Source organism: Halichoerus grypus, chromosome 2 (genome assembly GCF_964656455.1).
Source record: "Halichoerus grypus chromosome 2, mHalGry1.hap1.1, whole genome shotgun sequence".
Lineage (NCBI taxonomy): Eukaryota > Metazoa > Chordata > Mammalia > Carnivora > Phocidae > Halichoerus > Halichoerus grypus.
Genome location: NC_135713.1, coordinates 37634438 through 37652479, shown reverse-complemented (window position 1 = coordinate 37652479; position 18042 = coordinate 37634438). Strand labels below are relative to the sequence as shown.

The 18042-nt window shown below is 36.8% G+C and overlaps 1 pseudogene; it reads right to left on the bottom strand.

Annotated features, from left to right (window-relative positions):
- Positions 1-17097: 17097 nt before the first annotated feature.
- LOC118541957 (ATP synthase peripheral stalk subunit d, mitochondrial pseudogene) lies at positions 17098-17666 on the bottom strand (annotated as a pseudogene).
- Between the last annotated feature and the right edge of the window lie 376 nt (positions 17667-18042).

Sequence of the window (18042 nt, the reverse complement as noted above, 5' to 3'; positions counted from 1 at the left end):
AAGCCTTCCTAGTGACCCCACTATTTGTGGATATGCATTCTCTGGGCAGCCCTCCAAAGTCAACCCTTGTTCTGCATATCCTTACCTTCCTCTGTGATTGAAGTATATCCCAAGGTGGCTGTCTTTGCCAGGGATTGTTTGGTTTTAAGAAATGGAAATCCAACCCAACTAATCTGAGCAAATGAGAACGACCATCTGTCTGAAGCCAAGAGCAGAAATTGTAGCCATGCCTTATGTGGAACTGAAAAAAGGACCTGGGAGGTCATCGATAATAAAAGCAATTACCCTCTCCATCTGTTTTTCTCTGGGGTGGCATGTGTATACATCTCTCCTCTTCATGCATCTTCTTTTCTTTAACTTCAGGGAGTATACACTGCTTATTTGCAGAGGAGGCCACATCATGACTTGTCCCCAGAAAGTGGCCTCTGTATTTAAGGCTACTCAACTTTACAAGTCCAGTATCTGAATTTGATTGGCCTGATCTCTAAGTGTAGCAGTTGTAATTTTCTCAGAGACAGAATCTGATGGACCAAACACAGCCCCTCGATTAGGTGTCCAGCCATGAATTAGCTCTGTCTAGAGAAAGAGGTATCTGGTACACACAAGGTTGAAGGGTAGAGAGTGGAGAAAGCTGGCTTGGCTATGAAAAACACCAGAGACTTTTTTTTCCTATGTAGCTTTGATGTCTTTTTGAAATTAATAAATTATTAGATAAATTAATCTGTTAATATACTCAAAAGGTGCTAGTTAAATTACTCTCTGATAAAGGGTTTTTTTTTGTTTGTTTGTTTTTGCCTTTTAATTGCTCTTTAGTGCCTAGATCACAAGCTCAAATGCTTCTAAGGGGTTGGACTGAAAATTACATAAATGAAAACATCTGGATACAAGTCAGTTGTCTGTGGAAGAGCTTTTGGCCAATTGGAGAGGGCATGTCCAATGTAAAGGCATTACAAACCATTTAAAAAATTATGTGTAGAAGAACAAAACAGCTTGCTGGCCAGAAACAGCCCACAGTCTGCTATTTTGTGATTCCTGATCTGAAGCTCCGCTGATATTCATAAAGATGATTCTAATGGTTGCTCTGATTGGCATCATGAAAAAGCCCGTGGAAAAGGTAGTACTGCCTTACACTATTTCTAAAGTCCAGTAGGAGAAGTCCTGTGTAGGAAGTTAGAAGACTTGGGTTCTAGTTTTAATTTTCTTGCTTACTTATTTTGCGATTTTTAAGGTAAGTTTCTTCTCTTTGGGATCACAGAAAAAGAGGTAACTGTTGACAGGATTACAAACCTAGTATTCATCAGAACAACATGGTGGTGGTGGTGATTGGGGGTGGTGTGTCAAAGCAGAGAGGTCTTACCCTAAACCAACACTCTCAAAATGTCTCAGAGTGGTACCCAGGAATGTGTATTTTTGAAAACTCCCTAAGTGTCTTTAATGCAGTTATGATAGTGACTGCCATTTAGGAAACTGACTGCCATTTAGGAAACTGACCTAGTCATTCTCTCAGCTCTGACAACCTAAGAGACTAATACTCTAAGACTGACCTTTTTTCATGGGCTGCTCTGCTTGAAATGAAATCTGGGATTGCCGTATTGAGTAAAACCAGACTTTGCTTGGGATAGATTAACACATCTGCCATTATTTTCTCCTCAGAGACTAATATGAGGGGTTTCTGTTTTCCTACATGTTAAAGCTTGCCTCTGCTAGGGATCAGTCATTCAACCATTAAAATTCTTTTTTTTTTCCAACCATTAATTCTTGAGTCCTGGTTTTGTAATGCTGTTTTTATTTTACTGTTTTGTGTGTTTGTATCTTTGCATGGTCTACAGTTTCCTAGTCTTCTTCAAAAAGTTAACTCTTTAGTTTTTGAGTCTAGAAAGATTACATACATCTTTACCTTTCCTAGACAGATTTTTCTAAATGCTCAGTCTCATTTATACAATTCTCTTCTAGGTTTCTGTCATATCTTGCATGAAGTTATACCTATTTCCTATGTTAAACTGCAGAACTTGGTTGATTTCCCATTCAATTTTACCTTCATGAGGCAAAAATTTTCTATTGCTAGTGTCCAACACATTGACTGAAAAAAATGTGCATATCTCTGTAATGAGTAAATTAGTGACCTAAAAACTGCTTCCAACATTGCTTATCTCACCACCATCATCATCATTGTCATCACCACTGTTTGTGTGTAACATCTTTACATGTATATTTTCACAGGAATGAGAATAGTTGCTTATTTCTGTCTCCCATTGTTTTCAGATGAGAAATATGGGTAGAGTGTAAAATAAATGGGCCAGGGTCAATATGTTGGTAAGCTGCAGAGCCAGAGTCTAAATCTAGTCTGACTTTGGAGCCCAAGGTCTTAACCACAAAGATATACTCCCTCCAACATTTATTATAGTTGCTCTGAAGTCTGGAGTAAAGATTTGTTGGGCTGCTTTAGAGTCAGGGTCACCAAATTATTCACAAAAAGAGGAGCTATAGGACATTAGTTGCTTTCCATCACTGCTCACACAACCCTAGATTTTGTGTCCTTGTCTCCTTTTTTTCTGCATGACTGCATCTCTGTGCAAGCTCTGATCAAGGCAAAGTCACAGTGATTCTGGTTTACATTGTGAAAGCCAGGAGGAAAATGCACTACTCTGCCAGTAATACATCAACCTGGTCAGGGCAAACAGAACAAAACAGATCAAACAAACAAAAACTCCAATTCCATATAACCATCATACTTCACTAGGTGATCTAGGAAAAATAATACAATAGTTAATTAAAAATATTTAGCATTGTGTATCACAAATGTACAAATTGACTCATGTGCTAGTGTTGGTAATTTTTTTATGAGTGCTGGTTAGCTTTCTTTGTTATAATCTGAAATGCTCTTTTATACATGGGGCAGGACTATATTTCTGAACTCTCCACCATGCACCCCTGTCTCTGGTCATTTCCAACAATCAGAAATCCAAAAACAGTAATAGCAGCAGCTAAAATGTTCTGAAAGTTTACTTTTCATCATGTACTGTACATACATTGTTTGATTTCATCCTGAAAACAACCCTGTGAATCACAACTTCAATCCTATTTCCACTTCACAAATGCATGCACAACCTGAGGCCTAGAGAGATCAAGTAAATTATCATTACCATGTAACTAATAAATGGAAAAAATAGTACTCAAATAAAATTCTATATGCTTTCCAAGCTCATGATATTAACTACCCCTCTGCCCCCTCACCATTCTGCCAAGTGTTCCACACAGTCATGTCCCTGCTCATGCTGCTCCCTCTGTCTGGGTTGCCTTCCCCACTCACCCACCTGGCTTCCTTCTGCTCATCCTTCAAAAATCATCCCAAGCATCACCACATCTGGAAGGCCTTCCTTGCCACACTTTCACCATCCCTTGCATTGAGTCAACTGATTCTTTTTGTCTTCTTATTTAGGAACAATCCATTATTTTGTTTATAAAATTATATTTAATTTTCCTATCATGTATTGTGAAGGTGTGCCCTTATACTGCCAACACCTAACAAAGTGACTGGCTTGCTGGGGCCATATAAAAAAGACTAAAGGGAAAAATAAATGAGCTCAATTACTGATTTCTTTTTTAAAGATTTATTTATTTATTTGAAGGGGAGAGGGGGAGGGGTGGAGGGAGAGGGAGAGAGAAATCCAAGCACTGAGTGGGGAGCCTGATGCAGGCTTCGATCTCATGACCCTGAGATCAGACTGGAACCAAAACCAAGAATCAGATGCCCAACCGACTGCACCACCCAGGCGCCCCTCAATTACTGATTTTTTTTTTAAGGTTGTTTTATTTTACTTTAAATTCAAACTAACAAAAAAGTTGAAAAATAGGCCAAAGAATTCAAGTCTACTTTTCACTCAAATTCATCAATTATTCAATATTTACATTACTTCTCTCTCTCTCAAATATATTTTTCCATATATCTCTCATGCACATATAACAGAGAATGGTATCTAGATCCATCTATATATGAAGATATGTGAACATACATATGTATATATGTATATGTATATATATATATGTGATGTATATATATATATATCATGAGAGAGCAAGTTGCAGATGTCATATCCTTTTTTTAAAATTTTTTTAAAGATTTATTTATTTATTTTAGAGAGAGAGAGTGAGAGAATAGGGGCAAGGAGGGAGGGACAGAGGGAGGGGGAGAGAGTCTTAAGCAGACTCCATTCTGAGCACAGAGCCCAGCACAGGGCTCCACGACTCTGAGATCATGACCTCAGCGGAAACCAAGAGTCAGACGCTTAACCAACTGTGCCACCCAGGCACCCCTCAAATCCTTTTATTCTTAAATATTCAGAGTATATTATCTGAGAACAAGGACATACTCTTATGTAACTATAATACAATTATCAAAGAAATTTAATAATGATACAAAAATAATGCTATTATTACCTAATTCACAATTTTCAAATGTTACTAGTTGTTCCATTAATGTCCTTTTAGCTCTTTATTTTCAGTGCAGGATCACTCATTGTATTTAGTTGTCATCTCTCTTTTAGACTCATTTAATCTGGAATAGTTCCCCACTCTTTTTTTTTCTCTCTCACTTCTATTACTTTGACATACTTTAGAGTACATGCCAGTTATGTTGTAGAATAACTGATGGCTTAGTCTGATGTTTTGTCTGATTTTTCCTCATGATTTGATTCAATTTATGCATTTTGTCAAGAATTTCACAGAAGTCATATTGTATCCTTCACAGTGCCTTGCATCTGGAGGCACATCTTGGGTTTTTTTGCAGTTGTTTATTTTTGTTTGTTTGTTTTGTTTTTATCTACATTATTGGTGATGTTAAGTTTTGATCATTCCTTTAAGGTGGTATCTGTTCACTTTAAAGAAGTGGGTAATTAATATGTTATATGTGAGAATATATTTTGAGACCATATAAATATTCCTTTCCTCCTACAAATTTTTCATCCCTACCTAAATCAGTCACCATGGTTATTGTACAGTGGTGATCTTCTATCTTATTTGCATTTATTAGTTGGCATTCTACTGCAAGGAAGATATTTTCCTTCTTCCTCATTTATTTATTCCCCTTAATATGGAATTATGGATTTTTATTTTCTTAAATGGTTTATAGCTCATACCAACATTTTTTAAAATCATAAAATGGTCTTACATTTGGCCAATGGGCTCTCTTAAAGCTATGCTTCTTTTGCATGTTCTATTGATGATATTCCATACAAATTTCTTTTCGATACTTCTCATATAAGAATTTTAAGAGTCAACAAGGTTTTGATGTTCAAAGATAAAGGACTCTGGGATGGAGATGAATGGTTTCCTGGACTGCGGGAACTGTAGTCACGGTCGTCATGGTCGTCATGGTGTGCTGCAGCTGGCTTGATAGAGCAGATTACTTGCATTTCTGCCCAGCTCCCAGAAACATCATCATGTTGGTAGCTTGAATCAGCCATGCCATGAAAATTTTCAGTTTTTTCCCTCCCCTCAACATCCCCCGCCCCACACTGAAGAGATTGTTGTTAAACATTTTACTAGCACACTGCTAGCTATTCCCAATCTCAAATTTGCTATTACTTTCTTCTGGCTAAGCATCCTGAGAAGTTGGTGTAGCTTTCCTTGAAATGCTTAATGTCACACACTGGTCTCCTACCTTAGAACAGAGTCCTAAGAAGCAGGAGGACATAATGAATGGGAGATAAACAGTAGCTGAGAGTAAATGCCCCTATTGGTTATCCCTCCCAAACATGTAAAAGAGGCATCATAACCCTAGAGTCATCTGGTAAAAAGAGGTCATTCCAATTCTATGAGCTTGGCTCTTTGGGGTCTCAGAGGGGTATGTGCCTGGAGCTGAGGAGGTCCTTTCTGAATGGGCAAATACAATTACCCGGCTTCAATGGATGTAGCTGCCATTTTAGGTTCACTGATTTCTTGTCCCCTCAACCTCACAGCCCCCACACCATGTCTTTGTCTCACCGCAGCCCATCACAGACAGCTGCCCCAGATAACTACAAGTTAAAAATGCTTGGGTGAATTTGTTCTAGAAAGTGGGGTCTCTATCAAATTCTTATTTAAAACGTGTGTGCCCAGCTGGAACATTTTTTTATCTCAGATTGATAAGCAAGCCTAGGCTTGTTTTCATCAGCTCCAAATTTGCTTTGACATGGAATATTGACACTACCAACCTGGGCTCAAATTTGATCACATGCTTTTACCAAAAGGGTGGCCAGCAGGCTAGGATTTCTCTAATGTGAGAGTACTTGACTGTACTATCCAGCTTTTAATGTAACAACATTTGAAAGTCTTGCTCTAACACTAAGACGGGTTGTAGCATTCTTGAACAGATGCAATTTTAAGTGCTGTGCCATTCTCACAAAGGTAACCAGAAATATGGAAGCTTTATTTACTCTCTTCCAAATCCACAAAAGATTACTCTCTCTCAGTCTGCTGCTTCCAAATGAATGTAGAGAGTATAAAGGTGTATTTAAATATTTTCTTTCTTCTTTATCTTGTGTCACATAAGCTGCACTTTCTTTTTTTATAATTGTAAAATATTTTAAAGATACAAAAATAAAAATTTTATCCAAGTTACTTTATTATTTGTAGGATTGTTTTCTGACAGATCTGATTGTGACAACCAGAGGAATATTAAATGCTGACACCTGCTATTAAGTTGGAATTTTTGATGAGGTTCAAAGATGGATCTTCATGACCTGGAAAAATAAATCAAGGTCACTGATTGACTCATGCAAAGTCTTTCAGCCATTTATATTACAATGTAATTATAGCAAACTGATGTACAATCCTGGAAGAGCTGTAACCTAGTCACATTGATACATATGCATTGTATGATGAATAAATGAAAAGAGAAAAAAAGACAATATACAAAGGAAACTGCTTATATTCTTTATTATAAGGAGGTTCTAAGTACTGCATAGCTACCTTAAAGTTTAGTTTCTGGATACCCATTATTCAGTGATGTTCAGGTTGTCTTGATTTACTATAGTGCTGCTTGTATTCACTCTTTATTATTATTTGCACTTAAAACATTGTCCTATTATTTTACCTGATCTTAGAAATGAGCATTATTTCAAAACTGAAACACTCTCCGATTACAATAGAGAAGAAAATCTAAACATCCATTGCTCTGTCTTGAAGAAACCGCAAATCAAACTGTGTGCTAAGGTTTCTTGTGCTGCAATGTCTTTGGGAAATTTGGGAGGAGAGAAATGCTCATATTTCCAGAAGAGTCCTCATTTGTCTCAGATTTAGACTTAGTACTATTAAGTCAGTTTTGTCAAGGAGTGATAGTATAAATATACAAATAGAAGCACTATATAGAGCTATGTGTGTTGGGGATGCAACTTCTTGTTTGCAATATTTTCTTTCTTGGATGAAAAGGAAAATGCTGATTGGCAGACACATTGCCTGAATATGAAGGATAGTTAAGAATTTATTGGTTAAGAAAGCATAACAACAAGGGTTTGCTTGGCCTTTTCCTTGTTCCTAGTCAAGAGCAGTTCCTTTCCTTAGCTATTCTTTAGAGGAAAGAAAAAAAAAACAAAAAATTTCAAGGAGCAAAGCTATAGCTAAGAGCCATTGTGACAAATATCCTATACCTGAGAAAATGGGAAAGAGAGGAGGCAGGTGGATGGGTCGTTTTTGTTTTTTTTTCTTATTCCTTCCTAATTCCAGGAGAGTCCAGTACATTGTTGCACTTCACTCAGTGAATAAATAGCTAAATGCAATACTTAAACACAGTATGCATAGGTAATTCTCATAAATCAAATTCCTTTTTTATGGGCGCAGGTAAAATATATAATTGAAAACAAAGTTTCAGTACTGTTTAAAATGGATTCCTCCTTTCAATATGTAGGAATCACACGAATTTTACCATCTTAGAGTTTTTGACTATGTGGCTTTAGGCTGTGTCCCCTACAAAACTTTTAGGGGATTTAGTTTTGGGAAAAGTTTTAGGAAAACTTTTGTGTGGATCCCCTTCATCCAAGATTGCATCAAGTTTTTCTTTATGTGTTTGGTATTATGGAAACTATCTCTATTTCTGAAACTATCTCTATTTCTATCTTCATACCTATCTCTATCTCTATCTATCTCTATCTCTATCTATGTATATCTAGCAACTAGCTCTCTAGCTATATAGCTCTCAATATTTATTACTTTATAATGCTGGGTATACCCTAGCATGACCTCCTTCTTCTGGAGTATATTATTTGACATTCTAGGGATATTCTTTCATGTTTTCTCTAAAACCTCAATTGAGAATCACTGAATTAGAGTAATCTTCTTATGGATCTTTTTGTGAAGGCATTTTTTAAATTAAAAATTTGCTATTAATGATTTGAATATTTTCAAAGAGAAGTTGGGATTGTTAAGGTCATTTCTGGAAATTATAAAGAAATCAGTTACCTTCTATAGATTATTATAACCAAACTCTGAAGTTATGAAAATAGAAGAATAATTTATCTTTTATTTCCTGCTGATTAAAATTTGATGTCGTGTCAAACTTAATTAAGACTATAATCTCAAATTTGCCTTTTTATTCTCAAGAAGACTACTGCCGACTCTCTATGTCATAAAGATGGTCTAACCATACTTGGCTGGATAAAAGAGGCAAGTTGTTTTTTCAAGAAAATTCATAATTCAGTGCACACCATATTAAATATTAGAATAAAAGAAATGTATAAGCCAGTGAAATAAAATGAATTCTCATGTCTATAAATATTTACATTTGCAGAATGTATAATGTAAGATGTCCTAAAATTTGACTAAATGGAGCATTTGTCTCCAGGTAAGTTGGGGGGGTGGCATAGTAACACTTTTAAAAAGCTGAATAGATTGCAAAACTAAATCACATCAGATGCTGCAGAGTAGCATAAATAGGATTGTATCTCTGTGCATTTTCAGTAGTTAATATGCAGATAGAGCACTTTTGTGGAATTAGTTTGGCTCCTATTCAGCTCCCAGCAATATCAATATTAAATCTCTAGTACAGTTGAATAAGTAGGGGATTAACATATTTCCAGATTCATTTTATTATGTACCTTTGTTGATGGTTGATTTCTTGCATTGAAAAAAAATTACTTCTGAGGTTACTCCATAGATGAATGATTTCATTCTAAAGACATGGAAAATTGTATGTATTTTGGTATAACAAACCAACTTAGTAGCTTCAAGAAAAGTTAAAAGGGAAAGGATTCCTTTCTGCATCATTTTAACATGACTAGTTGTCAATATTTTTGTACAAATGGTATTTTCTGGATACATTTGATGAATATTAGCCTTGTTGCTAACTTACTTAAATATCACGTTTAAAATGTTACTAATTACCTCTCTTTCTTTCTTTCCTTTTTTCCCCTGTCTTTTTTAGTCAAGTAGGTATAACAAAAAAGTGCATAACTGCTATCCATAATGTTCCCTATAGCGAGTTCTATTTTGCTTGTGCTTCATCTGCAATTTTCCTCTTGAAATTTGGCACAATATACATAAAAATTAGAAATTCTGCCACTAGTATTGTAGATTCTGCCAGACAGAACCATCAATATGAAAAAGGGAAAAAAAAAACCCAAAAACAAAAACACTGCCTTTCATAGATCACACTTCAACCATCACGGTGACAAAATAATTGCAGGACCAGTAATATTAGTCAGACCACATGGGCACAGGACACCGAGTCTGTGACAGAAGTAAATGTGCTATTAAGAAAGTAGCCAAGTAAGGGCATGCTGTTCTGACATGTCGAGTGCTGCCTGTGAATATAGAATGCCTTCTTTGAGTGAATGTCAGGGCACGGTGATTACCATAATTAAAACATACACATATGGCACATTTGTAACTGTTTAAGGTTCCAGCAAGTAAAGATTAGTCACAACTGGAAATCTCCCACAGCCACCAGGGCCTAAAGACACTGCGGAGTTCAGGTATTAGAGGTACACCCATCTAAAGAAAGCACAGCCCTAAACTCAAGGGCTTTGCCTCATGTGCTACCAGAATCTATTTACTCATGCTGTGGTTTGAAAGAAAAAATAAACTCATTGACTTCAACCAGTTTTATTTTTCTTACCAGGCAGCAAAAACTGAGAAACTTTGGATTTTATGTTTTATAAGGAAGTCAAAAAAACATTTCTCCCTCTGTGAGAGCCTAGCGTTAAAACAGTCTGGAAAGTCACATTAATTATTATGCATTGAAGGTTGCGTTGATGAGCATCACATCAAGTAGTGCCCGGGGGTACTCTAACTTTTCAAACATACCCACACCATGAATAGCTATGCATGGTTATATGTATCCTGTAGATTAGAGGGGTTTATGTATTTCCAGCACCTGATTAATTTATTTAAAAAAAAATCCTCTGTGTAACTAACGCTTTACCTCTAAAATTAGCTTTTTGGAACAAAGTAAAAAGTTCTGTTTTGTTTCATTTCATAACAGATTAGTCTAATATGGGGTAATGGTAGTATAATATAATAATTCATTTAATAACCCAGGTAAAGTTATAGTTTTATTTTCCAAGAATGGGGATTGCCAAGGAATACTTCTAGTCTATTTTTTAATAAGTTAAAATTGTGGAGGATTGTGGACATTAAATTGAAGCAGTTACCTTCTTTAAAAATATCTCTTCTGGGATGCCTTCGGCTCAGGTCATGATCCCAGGGTCCTGGGATTGAATCCTGCATAAGGATCCTTGCTCAGTGGGGAGCCTGCTTCTCCCTTTCCCTGCAGCTCCCCCTGCTTGTGCTCTCTCAATCTGACAAATAAATAAATAAAATCTTTAAAATAAAATAAAAATATCTCTTCCAAACTGTACTTTATCTAAAATGTAAATTAATTTTAGTCACAGAACTTATACATTTTAGGGCGCCTGGGTGGCTCAGTCGTTAAGTGTCTGCCTTTGGCTCAGGTCATGATCCCAGGGTCCTGGGATCAAGTCCCACATCGGGCTCCCTGCGCAGTGGGGAGTCCGGTTCTCCCTCTCCCTCTGCCCCTGCTTGTGTCCCCTCTCTCGCTGTGTCTCTCTCTGTCGAATAAATAAATGAAATCTTTAAAAAAAAAGTATACATTTTATACTAAAATTTTAAAAGAATATTTTGAAGAGAAAAAATAATTCCTTGTTTATATGAATTAGCTGACTAATTTAACAAAGATTTATTAAATACTTGTGCAATATTTATTAAATGCTTGTTATCCATGGGGTGCTAACTTAACCCTAATATGTGTTTTTGAAAAGTTGTGGCACCTTTGGTGATGTGTCTGGCATTTAGTGTGGGGGCCAGCCCCAGTTATCCTGCAGTGCATGTATTATCTGTCCCTTCCCAGCTAAAGTAGGCAGTTTCCACCTCAGACATCTTCATGTCTCTTCTCTTGGTGAGAGTTTTCTCAAGCATCACAGGAGCTTACTCAGTCACAGGCGGGGCAACCTGGAAGTGAGGAGTAAAGATCGCAGTGGGTCAAGGGAATCCATGGATAAATGTCCCAGCTTTCCTATCCTTGGGTAAGATAGGTAATTCTGAGGCATGTGCCACATGGATTCTCATGGGGGCTGGCCCTCATTTACTCACAGAGATGGCTCAAACATTACCTCCTCCTTTATTCCCTTTTCATCTTTCCTTCTACTCAAGGTCTTGTCTCATTGATTGCTTTGGGGAGATGCCAATCTAAGACACAGTCTCTCCTAAGAAGGAATGTTCTGAATGCTTCAAGACTATTGAATGTTCTGCTGGGTATCCAGTAGATTATATATGCACACACAGCACTCATGTGTGTGTGTATGTGTGTGCATGTGTGTGTATATACAAACATATATAACAAATTATACATTTATATATGTATATATATTTTAATAGGTCTAGAATCTAAGAATATAAAGCAGATTTTGCATGGTTTCAATACATATTAAATTTTTCAAGAATACAGCTATGGGGAAAAATGGAAAGATTTTATTTAATTTTGTTTCCATCTTCATCAAGAAGTTTTTGGCATTTTGGAAAATCTTACCACATTGGTAGAAACTTGTCTTTTGAATAGACCATTGTGACTGCAATGTAAAGAACCTAATGAGTAGGCCATTGTTGATGTTATTGACCAACTAGATGGCTTTGGCAATTGTTACAAGGCAAAAAATGGTAGCTTGGGCTAGAGAAATTGTCTTGGATCTGAAAATAATGATATAGATTGAAGGGAGAGTCGAGTTAGAACCAATAAATATGGATTGAGAGAAAGAGAAATATGCGAAGAGTGACTGCTAGCTGTTAGTTTTCTGGGTGGTATAACTGGATAGATGGTGGTAGTAACATACACTAAGGCAAAGCAAACTAGAAGATAATCGTCTTTATAGGTGAATCCTGAGTTTGGTTTCCATAGACTTAATTTGAGTTGTCATTGAGATATGCAAAAGGAGATGTCAGGTAAGCACTTAAATATTTATAAGTCTGGAAATTGTAGAATAGGTCAGGTTTAGAGACATAAATGTCGTATTTCATCATCCTTTGGATAAGTAATAGATTTTGATGGCATAACTGAGATTGCCCAGGGAGAGAATGCAGAGTGAGACAAGAAGCCTGAAAGGAAGCTTTGAGGATCTCTGATATTTAATTTTGGGGTAATGTTCAAAACAAGCTGTAAAGCAGAAGGCAGCAAGGTAGGGGAGACTGAGAAGATATACTCACAACAGCCAAGGGAAGAGAGTACTTCTAGAAAGATTAAATGGCAGATTTTGCGTAACGGTCACAATAGCAGCTAAAAGTTACTAATTTGGTTTGGCAGCAGACAAGTCAGAAAGAACGGAATTCAAATTTTGTTTTGCCATTGCATGTTTACTTGGTAAACTGAAGCAAGTTACTTAAAATTCCTCCATGTATATAGTCTAGGTAGAATTACTGATCTCACAGGAATATTTCCAGGATTAAATGAGATAGTATTTGTCTAGGGCTCAGCATACACAATCTTAATTAATAGAAATTTCAGCAAGGGTGGAGGAGGTCCCAGGTCAGCTTTACAACACCCTTGTAACCTCCTGGACATTCAGTGTAACCAAGAGGAATTGAATTGCTGATCATTCAGGTAGTATAAAGGAATTCCTAAAGCAATTCCAGTAGCTAAAAATTCAGTGAGCAGTGTTTGTTACAGAACTTAATTATGGTTAAATCACATTTATTGAGCATCATTAGGGAATAGTGGCATCTATATCAGGACATTTTCCATGCTATACTCTACCTTGCTACTCTGTTACCATGCCTGCTTTTTAAAACATTTCCTGTTATCTTCTCTCGCTGGTAGTCCATGGTGATTTCCGGTTGTGGCAGGATACCTGAGACTAAGGATCATTTCCTTACAGCCTCACACAATCACTTTTGTGCTGCTTTAATCAGTAATGAGGCCATTGCCTTTCCTTTTTCCCATGATATGGCTTAAATTTGGGGTAGTGAGTAGCTTCTTTATGCAAATTTATAATGTAGATATGTATTAAATATATTAAATGATAGCTAGACAAATTTTCTGATTGCCATTTCTGGTTCATGTTATGAATATTCACCTACGCCTTCAAAATAATACCTTACTTTATTTGGTCAGTGGACCTTTAGTGTACTTAAGAATCCTCTGGGGAGGGGTGCCTGAGTGGCTCAGTTGGTTAAGCGTCTGCTTCGGCTCAGGTTAGGATTGATCTGGAGTCCCAGGATTCAGCCCTGCATCAGGCTCCCTGCTTAGTGGGGAGTCTACTTCTCTCTCTGACCCTCCCCCATCTCGTGCTCCCCCCCTCTCAAATAAATAAATAAAATCTTTAAAAAAAAAGAATCATCTGGGGAACTTGTTAAAAACTCTGTATCTCAAAATAAATAAATAAATAATAAAAAATCTAAACCTCAGCCTTTGCTACCAGAGTTTGATTCAGTAGGTTTTGTTTGGCACTCAGAAATCTTAATTATTAAAAGGCCACTAACATAATTCTGATATACATCAAGCACTCAGTGCAGGAAGTGTAGTGGCTTAAAATTTTGGGCTAACTCGATACACTGGATTTGAGTCCCAGCTCTGTGACTTACTAGCTGTGAGACCTTAGGCAATTTACTTAAGCTTAAGTTTCCTTATATAGAAAATGAAACTCATAACAGTAGCTACATTATAGGTTTAATGTGAGGATTAAGTGAGTCAGTCATAAAAGCATTTAGCACAGTACCTGGCACATACTAAGTGCTCATCTTAGGTCAAGCTCCTTGGAAAGCAGAGCTTAAAACAAGGATTTGTGCAGTTGCTTATTCGAGAGGTGATCTTAGGAAACAAGTGAGGGATGAAGGAGAGAGAGAAAAGCCAATGGAAGTTGAATTAATAGGCTGGTTACCACTGAGGGTGACTAGGGTTCAATACCATGGGGAACCTTCTGAGGGGCACCTTAGCACTATCCCACCAGAAAAAGGAGAGGCTCAGGAATCAATCCACCACTCCTGTCCCCAACTGGCTGAAAGTTGCCTGGAGGAGGTCATTTTTTTTTCCACTTCTGGTCTGTACCTGTTCATGGGTGATCATCTGTCTTCCTTGACTTCGAAGAAAGCCTTGAGGCTCAAAGCAGAAACACCACTGGCATGATAGGGGCCCTGGCATTATGCATGAAACTGTCAACCAGAGCTGAGCTGAAATTAGGGGGCCAGGAGTTATCATAGGCATCTGCTGCAATTGTTAATTATAAATGACACATTATGTGCTCCATAAATGTGTTAGTCATTATTTTCAGATTTTAGACATTGTGCTAAAGTTCCTTACATGCTCATTTCACTTACTTTCATTAAAACCCTTTGAGGTGTTACTATGTTCATTTTACAGAAACTGATATAACTGGAAAGATTACATAAAATGAAATGCACAATATCACACTTAAGAAGGGGTAGACATGTTTTACAACTAAATTGTTTTTAACCATGACTATCTTTACCTCAGCAGGGATAAATCTGAACAGTGGTAAGAGAGAACAAAGTTCTAATTGACTTAATTTCCCAATGGGTAAAGTTGTGTTTTGTCACAACGTTTAAGAATTTAACCATAAAAGAATGATAAAATTATTTATGAAGCTAATAAAAACCAGAAAATTCATTAACATCTAATAATTTTTTGGCAGATATTGCTATGAAAATAATTTTTATTATGTCTACTTCGCAAAAAAGAAAATTGATGTAATAAAAGAGATTATGAGACAGGCCTGGATTTATTGACTAATCGTCTTGAATTAAAAACAATTACTTGAAAATTTCAGCTTGGTGTTTAATATCATGAAACGATACAATGCATTGTATTCCTTTTAAGATCTTTCCATATTCTAGCATAGAGGTTAAACAATACCTTCAAAAGGAACATTTTTTAAAAAAGACTATTTTGCTAAGATTGAAACGTGAAATCTCTGATATGCTGAGGAGTGATTTTGAAGTGGGACCCGGTGCTGTGTCTGCACTTGGGCTGAGCAGACCAGCTGTGCTAGTTGTTCTGTTGGAAGGAATACCTGCTGGGAGAGTAGTCTGCATGTGTTCCTTAATTTCCTGCATTATCATATCCTTATAATCAGTTTCTAAACCATGACGCCATTATGAAGACTGAAATACAAGGTGCCAGGAGAATTTCTAGGAGATGTAGTTTGAAGTGGAATATTTTATTTAGCCTCTTATCACTCAGTGTGTGTGTGTGCATGTGTGTGTGTGTTTCTGTGTGTGTGTGTATGAATATATACATATATGTATATACACATAGACTTTTATGTTTGCCTCACCTAAGCCATGAGCCACTTATGTTAATTTATCATAATGAGGTCTCAGATGGTCTTCAAGTAGTTAAGTAAGAAATATCTCACTTAAGAAGGCTGAATCAGACAAAATGTATTTGGGTTGTACATACACTGAGAGAAGAAAAAAATTACGTCTTACAGACACACTGCAGGGTCTAAAATAATGGCTACACTTTTAATTGAAATGACAATGATATTTTTTTGAAATGAAATGACAATGATTGGCAATGACAGTGATACTCTTTTTGTAGTTTAATTGAAAATGACAATGATACTCTTTTTGTAGTTTAATGATTAATGCTTCTTTACAGAGGAGTGGATGCATGAAGTAAACTGATCCATAAGAACCATATTTTTATGAGGGTCCAGTACTCCTTGTCTATCCTTTAAATATTCTTGAACCATTAGCAGCCATTTTATTCCATGCAGTTTAGCACTGCATAGAGACACTGTGGACTTTTGCAGTTAGTGAGAATTTAGTTTTAACTTCAGGGAAAAATGATTATTTTTATTAGGAATACTAATTCATTTTTTATAAAATATTTTGATAGGGTTAAATAGTAAAATTTGTCTTCTTTCTTTTACATTTTCCAATTGCTATTATTGATAAGACTAAGTTTATATTGTTTAAAACTCAAAAGTTTTAAGCATGGGTGAAATGGAGGATGGTATGATATTTAAAAACAAAACAAAACAAAACACAAGAAAACAAGGTAGGGTGTCCAGAAGAGGACCATGTTCAGAAAAAATTAAATGCTTAGATTAGGGCATATTGGGTCTGAAGTGGTAAAGAGAAATTCATGTGGAAGAATCAGCAGGTCATTTTTGCATGCTCTACTGAGCCAAATGCTCAGATTCCCTCAAGCAAATTAATAATGTTTACTTCTTCATGTTTGAAGTGACCCTCTGAATTCATTAAAAAAAAGTTCACATTAATTTGGTGGTAAGAATCAAATGTGAGCGACAGTAAGTAGCAAAATGAAAAGCCTCAAATGTTTGGGCATCTCACTTGGAGTGGACACAGCTCTGGACTATCCATGAAGGCTACCTGATTAAATTACCTAAGCCCACACTGCCTTCTCTGTGCTGATGATAATCACTTATTTCCAGACTAGATTTCTTTCTAAAGCCCTCTGGATTAGTCCACTTAAAATGACCGCAGGGAATTTATGCTAAATATGCTAAAGAGCAGTCATACTTTTCCCATGCAGTATCTACTCTTCCTATGTTCTTTATGTCAGGGAAGAACATCTCAAGCCTAGAAAATTTCAGTCCTAGAAATTGTGTATTTTTAAACTTTTAGGACTTTTTCTTTCTTTCTTTTTTTTTTTTTACCATATAATTATTTTTAATGTCCAGCATTTACAATACGAGGGCCAGAGCTTTCTCCCCAACTCAAGTTTATAAATTCTCAATTGGCTTGTGAGGCCAATAGGGATAATTCTTGTCTAATTTGATTTCTGGGAAGACTTCATTCAGGTCCTCAATGGTCATCTGATCAAATGGAATTATGTTCCTCATCTTCTCCAGCTCTTTTTCATATTCCTCAATCCTGGCCTTTGAGAGAGACAAAGACTCAGCACAACTTTTCACATCTTCTTTTTCTTCAGCATCCACCTGAACAGTATATTTATCCTCTGGCACAGGAACCTTCAGGGCATTAAACTTCTCAAAGTCATCTACCAAACCAGCCTTCGCCACATTGGCCTTGTAGTAAGCCCAGTCGATAGCAGGTGGTTTCTCAGGGAGAGTAACCAACCTGGAGGTCAGTGTCTCATTCCAGGATTTCAGGGAGTTAGCAATGGACTTCTGGTTTCGGGGTATGATCTCCCAAAAAGCTGCCCAGTCAATGGTTTTTAGAGCAAGTTTTCACACAGCCATCTTGAGATCCTTCACCGACCCCAGTGGCCCCAGGACTTTTTCTTTTTCTAAAAAAGCAGTATGAATGGAATATTCCTTTCTCTTTCCGTTCAGCTTCATTTGGAAATGGACCCCAATAAAACTGTAGTTTATAATTTCTCATTTTTACCATGTATGATTATTATATCTTATGTTCTTGGATTTAAAAACACATGAATGGGGCACCTAGGTGGCTCAGTCAGTTATGCATCTGACTCTTGATTTTGGCTCAGGTTATCATCTCAGGGTCCTGAGATCAAGCCCGGTGTTGGGCTCAGCTCTGACCATGGAGCCTGCTTGGGATTCTCTCTCTCCTGCTCCCTCTTCCCCTCCTCCCCTCCTCTCCCGGCTCGTCCTC